Here is a 14,174-nt window from a genome sequence, read left to right on the forward strand (position 1 = left end):
TGTCTGTCGGGCGAAAGGGTTAAGGAAGGAAGGCAGCAAATGTTGTGCATGCTAGTTATAGTGCATTTCTCTCTGAAAATCTGAATAAAATGGGTTGTTCCAGACATTGATCAGAAGAACAGTGTACTTTGATAAAAAAAAGTTGATTGGAGGGGAGGAAAACATATAAAGAAGTGCAGAAAATGATAGGCTGCTCAACTAAAATGATCCTAAACACTTTAATATGGCAATTACTGTAAAACCTGAAAGACTTGGAAGAAAACAGAAAACTGACATTCGAATGGATAGAAGAATAGTCAAAATGGCAAAGTCTATAAGACAATAATCCAGGAAGATCAAAGAAGGTCTAACGTTACCTGCGAGTACTGTAACAATTAAAGGAGAACTAAAGCCTAACTAAAGAAGTAGCTAGAAATGTTGTACATTATGTTTTGGGTTTCTGTACCAGCCCAAGGCAACCACAGCCCTTTAGCAGTAAAGATCTGTGTCTCCAAAGATGCCGCAGTAGCTCCCCATCTTCTTTTCTGCTGAGTCGCTGCACATACTCTGTGCTGATGTGACTTGCTGAGCTTAGGGACCCACTCACAATATACAGTACACATAGAATAGAAATGTCACAATATAAAATAGTAATTAATACAGATAATTACTACATGGCAGCACAGAAACCAGTGCAACTTTAGAATTTAATAATCAGCCCTGTAGCATCAGCTTATATAACAGGCCAACCTCATTTTCTGATTGATAATTTGCGATGACCCCTAAGCTTAGCTTCTCAACAGCTACTCAGAGCCCACTGAGCATGTGAGTGCCACAGAAACTTTCCCAACTGGTGACCCCCTGTGACAAGTTTGAAGTCCTGGATCATTGCTGCTATTGAGAAGCTGAAACTTTACGCTGGTGCAATAAGTTCATTATATAAAATATGGCATTTTTAGCAATATTAATTTTTAGGGTTTCCTTCTCCTTTAAAAGACACCTATGTGAAGCCAAGCAAGAAGCCCCCGCAAAATCCCATTATTGAAAAAAATTCCTGCTGAAGAGGTTACAATTTGCCATGTGACATTTTGTGGACTGATGAAAGCAGCATTGCTCTTTTTGGGTCTAGGAGCCAAAGACAACCCCCAAACACTAAAACCAAGCCACAGTACACTGTAAAAGCAGTGAAGCATGGTTGTGGAAGCATTATGATATGGTGTTGAGCCTATTTATCGCATACCAGAGATCATGGATCAGTTTCAATACATCAAAATACTTGAAGAAGTCATGTTGCCTTATGCCAAAGATGACCTTGAAATGGGTGTTTAAACAAGACAACAACAACCCCAAACACACCAGTAAATGAGAGACATCTTGGTTCCAGACGAACAAGACTGACGTTATGGAGTGGCCAGCTAAATTCCAATAGAAAACTTGTGGGGTGACATCAAAATGTTGTTTCTGAGGCAAAACCAAGAAATTGCAGAAGAATTGTAAAATGTAACAGGTGCCGGAAGTTGGTCAACTCCTTGCAACACAGATGTGCAGCAGAAACAGTGGTTATGCAGCTACATATTAGTTCAGTGATTCAAAGGAAACCTTGAAATATGTTTAAATTTATACAGTGAATGTTTGAGTTTGTAAAGAAGAATGCAGACACCACAACCTTTTTTGAACAGATTAATTTTCCCTTTTCTTCACTTTCTGTAAAGGAATAACACAAATTCAATACATTTTTCTTTGTGTTTTGATTTTGAATAAAATGTGCAGTGTTCCCAATGGAAATAAAAGCTATCGTAAGGATTTTGAGCTTTATTCACTTTTTTCAAAACACTGCTAGTATTCTGAAAGCAGCTATATATTTAGGATATTTTATCTAGTTACCTAATGAACTGTAGGAAAGAAGATGCTGTAAACTGAAAGCTTTGAGGTCATTTAAAAAAAATTAAAGAAGCCTTTGTAATTTTGTTTTTTTCGAAGAAATACATATTTACCTACTTTGGATTTGTCAGAATCTATTCTTTCTAAAAGCCTATGGTTGTTAGGGAATACTGTTAGTGGAATTTTCACCCTGGAATCTTTGTATGATGATTTCTGGAAAGGTGCTTTGGAAATTTTGTAGTGTACTGCTGAGAGTTTTAGACCTATATACAGTAAGTAAGAAAGATTCATAAAACTATAACTATTTAGAAGCATTCAGGAGACATAAGACTTTTCAAATCAGTTGTAATTTCATTTGCATGAAATAAATTATGTATATCTGTTTATATTAAGGAAAATGTGTTTTTTTGTCATTTTGTACAGATTTAGAAGCCCGTTTCTTTTTGAAAGTTTACTTTGTCCTGAAAAATAAAGATATCAGGATATCTTATTATATTATAGAAATATGGTAAACTGTGCTGAACGTTTAATAAAATCATGTCAGCCAGTGTATGGTGCATCAGCAAATGAGGAAGTGAAGAGGAGCCACAGCTACTATTTACTTCCTGTTGTTTGGATTATTCATTCTCTTTGACTGCAATCAGAACTATAGAAAGGTTGCCAAACTACTTGAGGCCCCTCATAAACTCTTCATCCGTTAGATCGTGGTCTGATCAGTTGCAACATGTTTGAGTTGTTAGGCAAAAATTCTAGTTTAAGGAAGTACACATAAACAATTTATATCTCTGAAAAGGCAAAAAAACCTATATATGATAATGAATTAATAAGCAACGTTTTAGTTAATTCTTTTAGAATACTTGGTGAGTAATAAAGAGAATTTCTTAATCACCTGTCCTGAAATTCTGGTTTGCAAGGGGACTATTGTGGGGTGTAGAAACTTGTGCGAATTGTCTCTTCCTGGATCCCTGGTGTGTTGCACTGGCTGTGAATTGGTGCGATAACACTACTGGGCATTTGGTAGGTGGTTGTGTTCCATGCATTTGCTTCATCTGTTACAGGTATGATGTCTTCTTCTCCTGTGCCACTGCTGTCACTGTAGCTATCCCTTCTAAATGGGTTCTTCGTGCTTTTCTCATTTGCCTCTTCGTCCTCATCTGAACTGTAACCCGCAGCCTTTGTGTTGTATTGACCATCATTTTGGTTGGATGTGAGTGGGGATTTTAACGGGGTCTACAAAAAAAAATAAAAGTGACAAAATTAAAAATCAATGGCTATTTGTTTAAATTAACGTCCTAAATATGACCTTCTGAAACAAAACCTGGAAAAGGCACAAAGAACTGTCAAGTTTTGCTTCCCATGATAACCATTAGCCTTGGACAAAGTGTACCAAGTTTAGAGAATGTCCATAAATTACTACTCACCAAATAATGAGTGACACCCATTAATTATGATAGAAAGCAACACTGATGTCTACTTTCTGGAATTAAGAAGACTAAACTCCCACCCTCACAGACCAACCCCCATACTCAACCGAATTGTTGTCTGCACCTAGAAGGGTCTGGGACCCTGGACCTATTCTGTGACTGCAGGGTTTGGGCAGTAAAATTTTCAGCAGCCACAACTGGTCCAGTTAATGCCTCCTTGGCAGCAGTCCCCAAGCAGAAACATGCCTAGTTTATTAGCCTCCCCTTTGCATGTCAGCAATAACTGCCAAGAAGCCAGGTAACATTGTTTATAAAAATACAACATCTGTTCAGATAGTGTATATGCACCTTTTCTACATACTGTTATTCCAACTTAATGAGCTCACTTCAAAAAGGGGGGTTTACCTTCTTGCTTAATACTGTATGAGTTTAATGATGATGGGATTTGTGCTGAAAAAACTATAAGAGCTATAAAGTAAATTCTAAACAACATTATTTTGTCACTTTATGTGGTGCCTCACAAGGTTTAGTGTATAAATAATAAACCTTAAAGGGGACCTATCACCCTGCCATAAAAAGCTGTATAATAGTCTTTTCCAAATGAAACATAAAGCCACTTTTTTTTTTAATTTAACAATCCATACCTGTTCTAAACTCATTTAAAGATCTGAGCTGTAAGACATGGACCAGCGGGTCCTGAACTTTGAGTGCCTACTTCTCCTAAAGTGACCGACTGCTACCCTTCATCTGGTGCACTGGATGGAGCACGAAACTGCTCTACTTAGCTCTAAAAAATTGCTCCACGTATGTCTCAGCTTCCATATGTTTTGTGAAAGGATGCCCCGTAATCACTGGAAAAACACTACTTTTTGAAGTTGGGGAGGATATATTTAATGGGGACACCGGAAAGTGAGGCCTATTGTCTACTATTACAATTACCACTAACTTTTTGCTAGGCCCTACAGGACATTTTTCTTCTAGATTGGTGCACAGTTATTAGTACAGCACCCCTGTTAGAGTGATGCCAATTCTCTACTTTCCTCAATAGGCAATTTGCCATTTTTACCTTTTGCCTTTGTTATTCCTCAGTTTGGATAATCCTCAAGCTTGTTGTCCATAGTCATCTAGAGGACCATGCCCCTCAATTTCTTACCGCACACAGGGGACACCATCGCTTTAGCTCAGTGTCTTGGGCCTGGGCCTCACAGACTCCTGGTGATGGCTCAACCCTAGCGGCAGGCAATGCTCTTTTTATACTAGTGCCTCCTCAGCCCTCTTGTGCATTGACTTGGTCCTGGTATCCACGGACCTGCTGCAGAGCCTGACATCTAGTAAGTTCCTCCCTCAAGTATGCTTGGATCATGCTCCGTTACTAGTTGCCTTTACTGGGGATCAGGACGCCCGACCTCCAAGATGGAAGCTATACCCCATGTGGGCAACTCACAAATCTGTGGCAAAACAATCCGCCCCCTTACTATCCTAATACTGGGACCCAAACATGGACACAGCCAAGGCTAATGTTGTTTGGGATTTGGGGAAAGCCTACGTATGTCTAAAAGGAGAAGGAAAGCTATGGAGGCATTTTATTGCGAAAATATATTAGCTGCAATAGTGCAAGCTAGAATGCTATATTCATTCTGTAGAATGTTTTACAATACCAGAGTAAAAAGCTCTGGCAGCCTTCTGTTTGTTTAGGATAGCAGCTGCAGTATTAGCTTGATGTGACATCACTTCCTGCCCGAGTCTCTCCCAGCTCAATTATAGATCTGAGCTCAAATTACAGAAGAAGGGGGGGGGAGAGGAGCAAACTGAGCATGCTCACGCCCAGGGCAAGGAGGTTTAAGCTGAAGGCACGAAGTCTAATACAGAAGCCCATGTGTACACAATAGAAGGAAAGAAATGCAGTGTTTCTTTTGACAGAGGATTTAGAGCAGCACTACTTTGAGGGTTTACTGGTATATTTAGGTGGACCTTTCTGATAAGGCTTACTTAGTTTTAACCTTTTCCTCTCCTTTAATAACAGTGTCCACAAAATGGTGCCTGCCTGCATGATTTGACTGTGAATTCCAAGAGTGAAGGAAACTAGATTTAAATAAATAATAGAGTGTAATATAAGTTTATTTTGCTAGACTAACACAGTGAAATAGAATTTGAAAGTATTTCTTAGGTTGACAGGTACCCTCTAATTCATATCTGCATCACTGTTAGAGCACATACTTTTTACATTTCTACATCGTTTCTTACCAGCATCAATGGAATGATTTCTGGTAATACTCCAGCAGGTGGTTGACACATCAACAAGGTGACTTCTGGAGAAGTTCCTCTCAGAACAGAAACAACTTCCTAAAAGTAAGTCATAGAGTAAAAGCTCATCTGATTATCCATTAATGCATGTCACATGCTATTTGCCTAAGAATTTCTCTAGTCACAGAATTTGAAAACGACTTTACAAGTTCTGCATGAGTGTTAAATCTTTGTTTGCTAAAGGAACAGTAACACCAAAAATTTATTTTGTACAGCTACCCCACACAAACTGTGTGTTTAAGAAGCACTGTTATAGTTAGCTGAAATAAGTTGCTGTGAACCCATAAGGTAATTCAATCAATATGAGACGACATCAGCCTTTACATGAAGTGTTAGCAGACCCCAACTAGAACTACAATGGCTGTACAACAAACGCTCACCTGTTGAGATAGGCCTTTCAGAGACACTCCATTTACCTTTAAAATTACATCTTCTATGTCTATTTTGCCACTTTCAGAAGCTGGCTGCCCAGGGAACAGCTTCTTTACACGTACAATACTTGAGCCAGCCTGGCCAGGCAAATTGTTCTCTTCCCGAGAAAAACTGAAGCCAAGGCCTGAACTGTTCTTTATTAATTTCACTTCAAATGCATTCTCTAAAGGAAAGGATATGAAGAAGTGAAGAAAAAGACCATTAAATAAGGTGCCATCTTTCTGTATAATATACATGTACAACCTGCACAAAAAGTGAACCATTTGCTTCCACAATTATTATTATTAGAAGTAATATTATGAGTAATAATAATAATAATAATAATAATAATAATCTGTATGTATAAAATGCCAACATATTCAACAGAGCTGTACAATAAATCTGAACTATTATTAAACTACATTTTTCATGTGCTGTATGTTGTTTGGGATTACCAAGGTTTTATTTTATTTATTAAAAACCTAGTTACTTTTTATGACACAGGCTGTGTTTCCGAAATCGAGAAGTCATCTGACTCAAACAATAAAGTACAAGAATAACATAAAATTAAAATATGTTTTCAAACACTTAAGCATTTATACCCCCGTAACATGTGTGCCATTACCATCAGTTACAAAGTTATAGTCCAGCGTTTTCTTCCCATCCATTCCTTGCAGGGTAACCTGATCATTTTGACTTGGCAGTGTGCCCTGGGGTGTAATTGGTGCATAAACTTTAGTTACAGGAAACTGCCCTTTCTCTAGCTGCAGAGTAACCACCTGCAAAAGTGTATAAATTCATAAGCACTTAGTATGTTATTGCGATGGTATATTTATTGATTTGATAAAATAAAAACAATACATTTTTGGTGCAGACACACTTACATGCACACATATATGTGTTACATAATATTCACATTCCAGAAACTGCTGTTGCAAAGGTTTAGATAAGGCACACTGGTTTGCCCTCCCTTAAGTTGATAATGAACAAAATTATCAAAAGTGGATGCAAGTGGACCCTGCAGCCCCCCACTAAGAACCCTTCTCCAAGTAGAAAATGTTCCACTGAAACCACTCTGCACCAGTTGTAACTACATACATGCATGATCTATCCTTCAGCCATGTTGATTATTTCCTATAATGCCATTCTTAAGAACATAATCTTGAATGTGATCCCTTAACAAACCTTTAAACAGCTTGCCTGCCCACTTCATGTCAGACTTATGGGATTCCATAATGTTTTTTAAATATTGGAATTATATCAGTTTTTTACTAATCCATAGGTATCATGCCTGAAGAAGGTGAGTCTAAGAAACTCAGAATAAGTGGCCTGGCTAGAACTAAAAACTAAATTCACTAATACACTAGGGAGTATTCCATCAGGGCCCCAGTCCATATTAACTGGCTCCTGCACTCCTCAATTTGTTTACCATACCCCAAACTCAGACTGTAATCCCCTGCACTGTTCACCCCTGTAACATCCTACATTTTTCACACCTATAAGACCCTACATTGTTCACACCTGTAAACCCCTGATTTGTTCACACCTGTAAAACCCTATATTTTTCACACATGCAAGGATTATGGCACACAGGGAGATTTGTCACCGACATATAAATTTGCACTACTGCAGGCAACAAATCTTCCCGAAATGCTTTCTCATTGGTAATAAAGTAAATTGCCTTTGGGAAGTTTCCTGTAGTTGCCTCTCAGTGGTTGATTGCCTGTCTTTTGCTCTGCTCTGCCTGTGTGTGCCCTACCCTGCCTACCCTACACCGTTTCAAGTGGGTGTGCATTAAAAACAAAACTAGCTTCCATTATTGGCCCTCCTCACTATTTAGTTATCTTCATTGTTTTACTAATTACAAAAACTGTTCCTCCAAGAAATTTTCACACATATGCCCATGAAGCTTGCAGTGTAATTATGGTGAGTGAAGCTAACAGACATAAAGTCAAATACTGAAGATAAGAGGAAAGCTTTCATGAAATTTAAACACAGTCCTTCCTGTAAGAGTCTGCAAATGTCAGGGAGCCGGGAGCTCCCTCCAGGGAGGTAGTCTGGAGCAAGGAGGAAGCCCTCTTGAGGGAGCAAGGTCGCGGTGTCCAAAGGGTTAAACAAAGGAGTAGTCAGAATCCAGGCAAGAGTTTCACTGGCAGGCAGATAACAGCAAAGTCCAGGCAAAGGGTCAGGATAACAATCAGGAACAAGAATATAGCAATATCAAATGTCAGGGAACCCAGGATACACATAGGCAATGTTTCCTATACTTGGGCGCCATTCTGCGTCTGGGTAGCGTTTTTATGTTTGAATTTGGCGCCATAGTGACGTCACCGACGTCCTGACGCTGGCGTCGATGCGCTGGCGTGTTTGCGCCGGCGCCGCTACCCACGTGGCGGCCATGGGCGCCGCCATTTTGGGAGCGACGCCGGAAGAGATAGACGCGCCGCCCGGAGCTCCTGGAACTGCTCCGGGCGGCGTTCGTGACAGTACCCCCCCCCCACGGGGGGCCACTGGACCACCAAGACTGGGCTTCTGGGGAAACTTAGAGAAATCCCTCACCAGACGGGGAGCGTGCACACCAGAGTGTCCTTCCCAGGAGCATTCTTCGGGGCCAAAGCCCTTCCACTTGATGAGGTACTGGAGAGAGCCCCTGGAAATTCTGGAATCAAGGATCTTTTCCACCTCATATTCTTGTTGACCATCCACAGAAATAGTAGGAGGAGGAGACTGGTTCACAGAAAAGTGGTTGGAGGTAGCGGGTTTCACCAAAGAGACATGAAACACGTTGGGAATTCGCATCTCAGGGGGAAGCTGAAGTCTGACAGCCACAGGATTGATCACCTCCAAGATGGAGAATGGACCCACAAACTTCGGACCCAACTTAGGAGATGGCACCTTCAACCGAATGTTCCTGGAAGACAACCAGACTTTATCACCAACCTTGTAGGGAGGAGAGGGTCTACGTCTACGATCTGCAAACGTCTTATGAACCAGAGCGCTCTTCTCCAAGTTTGACTTGGTTGCAGCCCAAATAGCAGACATGTGGGCCGCATGGTCATCAGCAGCCGGGACGTCAGACAACACAAAGTCCTGGGGGAAGGCTTGAGGATGCTGACCATACACCGACATGAACAGAGACCTTCCAGTGGAAGTGTGGCAGGCATTGTTATGAGCGAATTCCGCCCACGGGAGAAGATCAGACCAATCATCTTGGCAAAGGGACACATGGTTCCTCAAGAACTGCTCCAGAGCTTGGTTCACACGTTCAGCTGCCCCATTTGTCTGGGGATGATAAGCGGAGGAAAACTGGAGAGTAATACCCAGAACTTTGCACAGGGAACGCCAAAATTTAGCTGTAAACTGGGAACCTCTGTCGGAGACAACTTCCACAGGAAAACCATGCAGACGGAAAATATACTGGATGAAGAGCTGAGACAACTCCACAGCAGAGGGAAGCTTCCGCAGGGGAATGAAATGGGCCACCTTGCTAAAGCGGTCAATCACAACCCAGATCACAGTGTTTCCACTAGAGGGGGGAAGTTCAACAATGAAGTCCATTGCTAAATGAGTCCATGGACGAGAGGGGACAGGCAATGGTTGTAATAACCCACTGGGGCGAGAATGGCTAGGTTTGGATGTGGCACAAATGGTACAGGCAGCAACAAAGTCTTTGACATCTTTACGAATAGTCGGCCACCAAACTAAACGTCTAAGGAGTTCAAGAGTTTTTTCAGGACCAGGGTGTCCTGCTTGCTTGGAGCAGTGGGTTTGTTGAAGAATAGGAAGTCGTAACTCGGAGGGAACATCCCAATGGGGGTATCCGGAGGAGCAGAAGACTGTCCAGCCAAGATTTGTTCGGCAAATTGGGGAAAAAGAGATGCAATAATCTTGGTGGGGGGAATAATAGGTTCAAGTCTTTCTGGTAGACGATCACCCGGAGTGAAACTTCTGGAGAGCGCATCGGCCTTCCGATTCTTGGAGCCAGGACAATAGGTCAGAACAAAGTTAAAGCGGGAGAAGAACAGGGCCCACCTGGCCTGACGAGGATTCAGTCTCTTGAGAGAATGTATGAACTCCAAGTTCTTATGATCAGTATAAATCGTGACCGGAATTGAAGAACCCTCTAGGAGGTGACGCCACTCTTCAAGAGCAAGCTTGACTGCCAGAAGTTCTCAATTCCCTACATCGTAATTCTGTTCTGCAGGAGAAAACTTTCTGGAGTAAAAGGCACAGGGGTGCAATTTCCCATCGGCAGAATGTCTCTGGGATAGAATAGCCCCAGCACCTACTTCAGATGCATCCACCTCAATGGAAAAGGGTAACTTAGGATCCGGATGACGGAGGACTGGGGCAGAAGAAAATGCGTCCTTTAGAGACTGAAAAGCTTCTACAGCAACTGGAGGCCAGGACCTGGGATTACCCCCTTTTCGGATGAGAGTAAGGATAGGTGCAATACGGGATGAGAATCCCCTGATGAATTACCGGTAGTAGTTGGCAAATCCGATGAACCTTTGAATAGCCTTGGTGCTCAAGGGAAGGGGCCACTCTTGGATTGCTGACACCTTAATGGGATCCATCTCGAAACCTTCTGGGGAGATGATATAACCCAAGAAAGGAATCTTAGACACCTCAAAGACACATTTCTCCAACTTAGCGAAGAAAGAGTACTTCTTTCACTTGGGAGCGATGAGATACAAGGTCTTTCGAGAAGATCAGGATGTCATCCAGGTACACGACCACAGACTTTCCCAAGAGATCCCGGAAGATGTCATTCATGAGCTCTTGAAAGACAGCGGGGGCATTACAGTTGCCAAAGGGCATCACGAGATATTCATAGTGCCCATCCCGAGTGTTGAATGCCGTCTTCCATTCGTCCCCTTCACGGATGCGGATGAGGTTGTACGCCCCACGGAGATCTAATTTAGTGAAAATCTTAGCCCCTTTCAATTGGTCAAAGAGTTCAGCAATTAGAGGCAAGGGGTACCGGTTTTTAACAGTGATCTTACTAAGGCCCCAGTAGTCAATGCAAGGACGTAGGCCTCCATCCTTCTTTTCCACGAAGAAGAAACCTGCCCCGGCAGGAGAAGTAGAGGGGCGAATAAACCCCCGCTGGAGATTTTCCTGAATATAGTCTTTCATAGCGGAAGTCTCAGCCAGAGAAAGAGGATAGGTGCGACCCCTAGGGGGCATGGTTCCTGGCAGGAGATCGATAGGACAATCGTATGGTCAATGTGGAGGAAGGAATTCTGCGGACTTCTTACAGAATACATCAGAGAATTCCCTGTAAAAGGAGGGTAGAGTCTTCAGATCAGACATAGAGATATTCACCCTCTGGAGGGGTTCAGCAGGAAGACAGTGCTGCTGGCAAAATGGGCTCCAACGGGAAATCTGTCCTGCGGACCAATCAATGGTGGGATTATGCAGGTGCAGCCAAGGGAGACCCAAAACGACAGGAACGGATGGGCAGGAAATAATTAGGAACGATAGTCTTTCTTTATGCAGCGTCCCAACCTGCACAGGCATTTCCTCAGTCGTCATAGCAATAAATTCAGCCTACAGGGGTCTGTCGTCAATAGCAGTGACGCGAAGAGGAGTGGACAATGGGAATAAGGGAACTTCCATGTGTTTGGCAAAAAGAGCGTCCATGAAGTTCCCAGCAGCTCCAGAGTCAATGAAGGCTGAGCCGACAATGGTCTTAGTGGCTAGACGAATCTGTAAAGGAAGGAGAAACCTGTGAGTGTTCTCTTGAGACTTCGGAGTAGTGCCCCCTACATGAGTTACCCTAGATATACCTCGGGGTACAGAACTCGTGGGCTTCACCGGACAAGAGTTCGCAAAATGAGACTGTCCGCCACAATACAGACATAGGCCAGCCATTCGTCTACGGAGTCTTTCTTGTTCGGAGAGACGAGCCCTTCCAACTTGCATCGGTTCCTCCGGAGGAGAAGTAGAAGCTTGAGTAGCTGGAGTATGCAAGAGAGGTCTCTGGAAGCGGGGTGCCAACAAGGGTTGAAATCTTTTACAACGCTCCCTCTCTACTTGATGCTCTCTGAGACGAGTGTCCACCTTAATGGATAGTGCAATCAGATCTCCCAGCAGATCAGGGAACTCCCTGGAGACAAGATCATCTTTAATGCGAATAGACAGACCTTGATAGAATACGGCCTTATAGGCATCGTCATTCCAGGAAGTCTCAGCCATCAAAGTTCTAAAGTCAATAGCATAGTCACTGACACTGCAGTTCCCCTGCCGGAGTTGCAGAAGACGAGATGGGGCATTGGTGACCCGACCCGGGGCATCAAACACAGTTCGAAATGCTTGAAGAAAAGCCTTGGCATCAAAAGTCAGTGGAGAATTCTTCTCCCAAAGAGCTGTTGCCCACTCAAGCGGTTTGCCCACCAAACGAGACATCACATAGCCCACCTTGGAACGTTCATTGGGGAAGTGCGAGGGTTGAAACTCGAACTGGATCTGGCACTGTGTAGCAAAACCTCTGCAGGCCTGTGGGTCCCCACTGAAGCGAGGGGGAGGCGGAATACGAGGCTCACCAGATGAGAAACCTGTGGTAGACGAGACGACCGCCATGGGAAGGGTATCGAGTGCCTGCCCTATGCGGTACTGCTGGCGTCTGGGTAGCGGTTTTTATGTTTGAATTTGGCGCCATAGTGACGTCATCGACGTCCTGACGCTGGCGTCGATGCGCTGGCGTGTTTGCGCCGGCGCCGCTACCCACGTGGCGGCCATGGGCACCGCCATTTTGGGAGCAACGCCGGAAGAGATAGACGCGCCACCCGGAGCTCCTGGAACTGCTCCGGGCGGCGTTCGTGACAGCAATCTTGTTGATTTTATGTATTTGTTGGATCACTAGACAGAAGTGACCCAAGTGGTTCCATATTAACTGGTGGACTATACAGTACATGTGCCAAATAGTGATAAATTGGTTCATTTAGGTAATTTGTGTGATTTCACCAGAGGTTGATCTGCATATTTGCTTTCGAGGCCAAACATGTACCATTGATCATACAATGGGAGAATAAATAACATGTACAATCTGCACTGTGATATTTTGCACTGTGACATTAATACCTTTACCTGTCCAGTATTTCGTAGCATTTCCACAGCTTGCTTATGTGTAGCTCCTTCCAAACTTGTCCCATTAACTGAAAGCAAACGGTCCCCTTTGAAAAAGTAAAGTTTATGATTATAAATGCACGTTGTTCAGAAAACGATATGCCTTATGAATACAATATCAATAGCAATGCAGTTACCTCTAGTTTGCTTATTTGAACAATCTGGAATTTCATTGTCAGAATCTTTTTGACACATCTAGGGAGTAACTTGGTTACTAAACGTGACCCTGTGTGGGCAGTTATAGGCAAGCGTTGCAATATTATTAGTATACTTTTATTTGTGATTTCGGTCTGAGGCTCTTATCATATTCACACATGCTATGTTAACCTGCCTGTATGTTTTTGGAGGGTTGGAAGAAACTAGAGTACACAAAGCAAACCAGCGCAGAATATACCAACTTCAAGTAGACAGTGTCATGCCTGGAATCAAACCCAAAACCCAGTGGTGTAACTGTATAAAAAAAGACTCTGCAGCCTAAAATAATAAGGGTCTCACAATGAGGGGGTGTTACATGACTATGACAAACTTTGCATGTGTTGCTTGCACCCCCCCCAAAACAACAAAAAAAAATCAAGATGACACATTGTTATAGTATTGAATATGCTTTACCAGTTACTATACACTATACACTATAGATGTGCTAGTACTAAATAAAAAAGCCAACAATTGCAGACTGACAATATTTTTACATTATACAGGTGACATATAATTGTATCCCTGGTTGGAGGCTAACCCAGAAGCTGACCCTTAAGCCTGAGAAGGCCAATTTTAAACAGATAACCTATTCTGGGCCCCCCCTTCCCCCAATGTCTCTCTGCCAGATGCCTTAGCTGAACCCTATTCTCCATGTTGCACTATAATACTGTATATGTGTAAACCCTCATGTTGGTAAAGTCATAGCAATGCATGTGTTTGTGTATGTTTTGTTCTGTTATTAAAAATGCTAAATAAAAACCTTTAAAAAAAAAATAATAATGTTGCAGAATGCGCTGGTGTCTTTTTCCATGGAGGCATTCCCTGCATATCCTGTTTGGATATCATGGT

General features: G+C 42.6%; 1 pseudogene; it reads right to left on the bottom strand.

The window, feature by feature from the left end:
• Nucleotides 1-14,174, bottom strand: part of LOC108704104 — a 156,892-nt pseudogene that overhangs the window by 15,759 nt on the left and 126,959 nt on the right.

Source organism: Xenopus laevis, chromosome 1S, assembly GCF_017654675.1.
Source record: "Xenopus laevis strain J_2021 chromosome 1S, Xenopus_laevis_v10.1, whole genome shotgun sequence".
NCBI lineage: Eukaryota > Metazoa > Chordata > Amphibia > Anura > Pipidae > Xenopus > Xenopus laevis.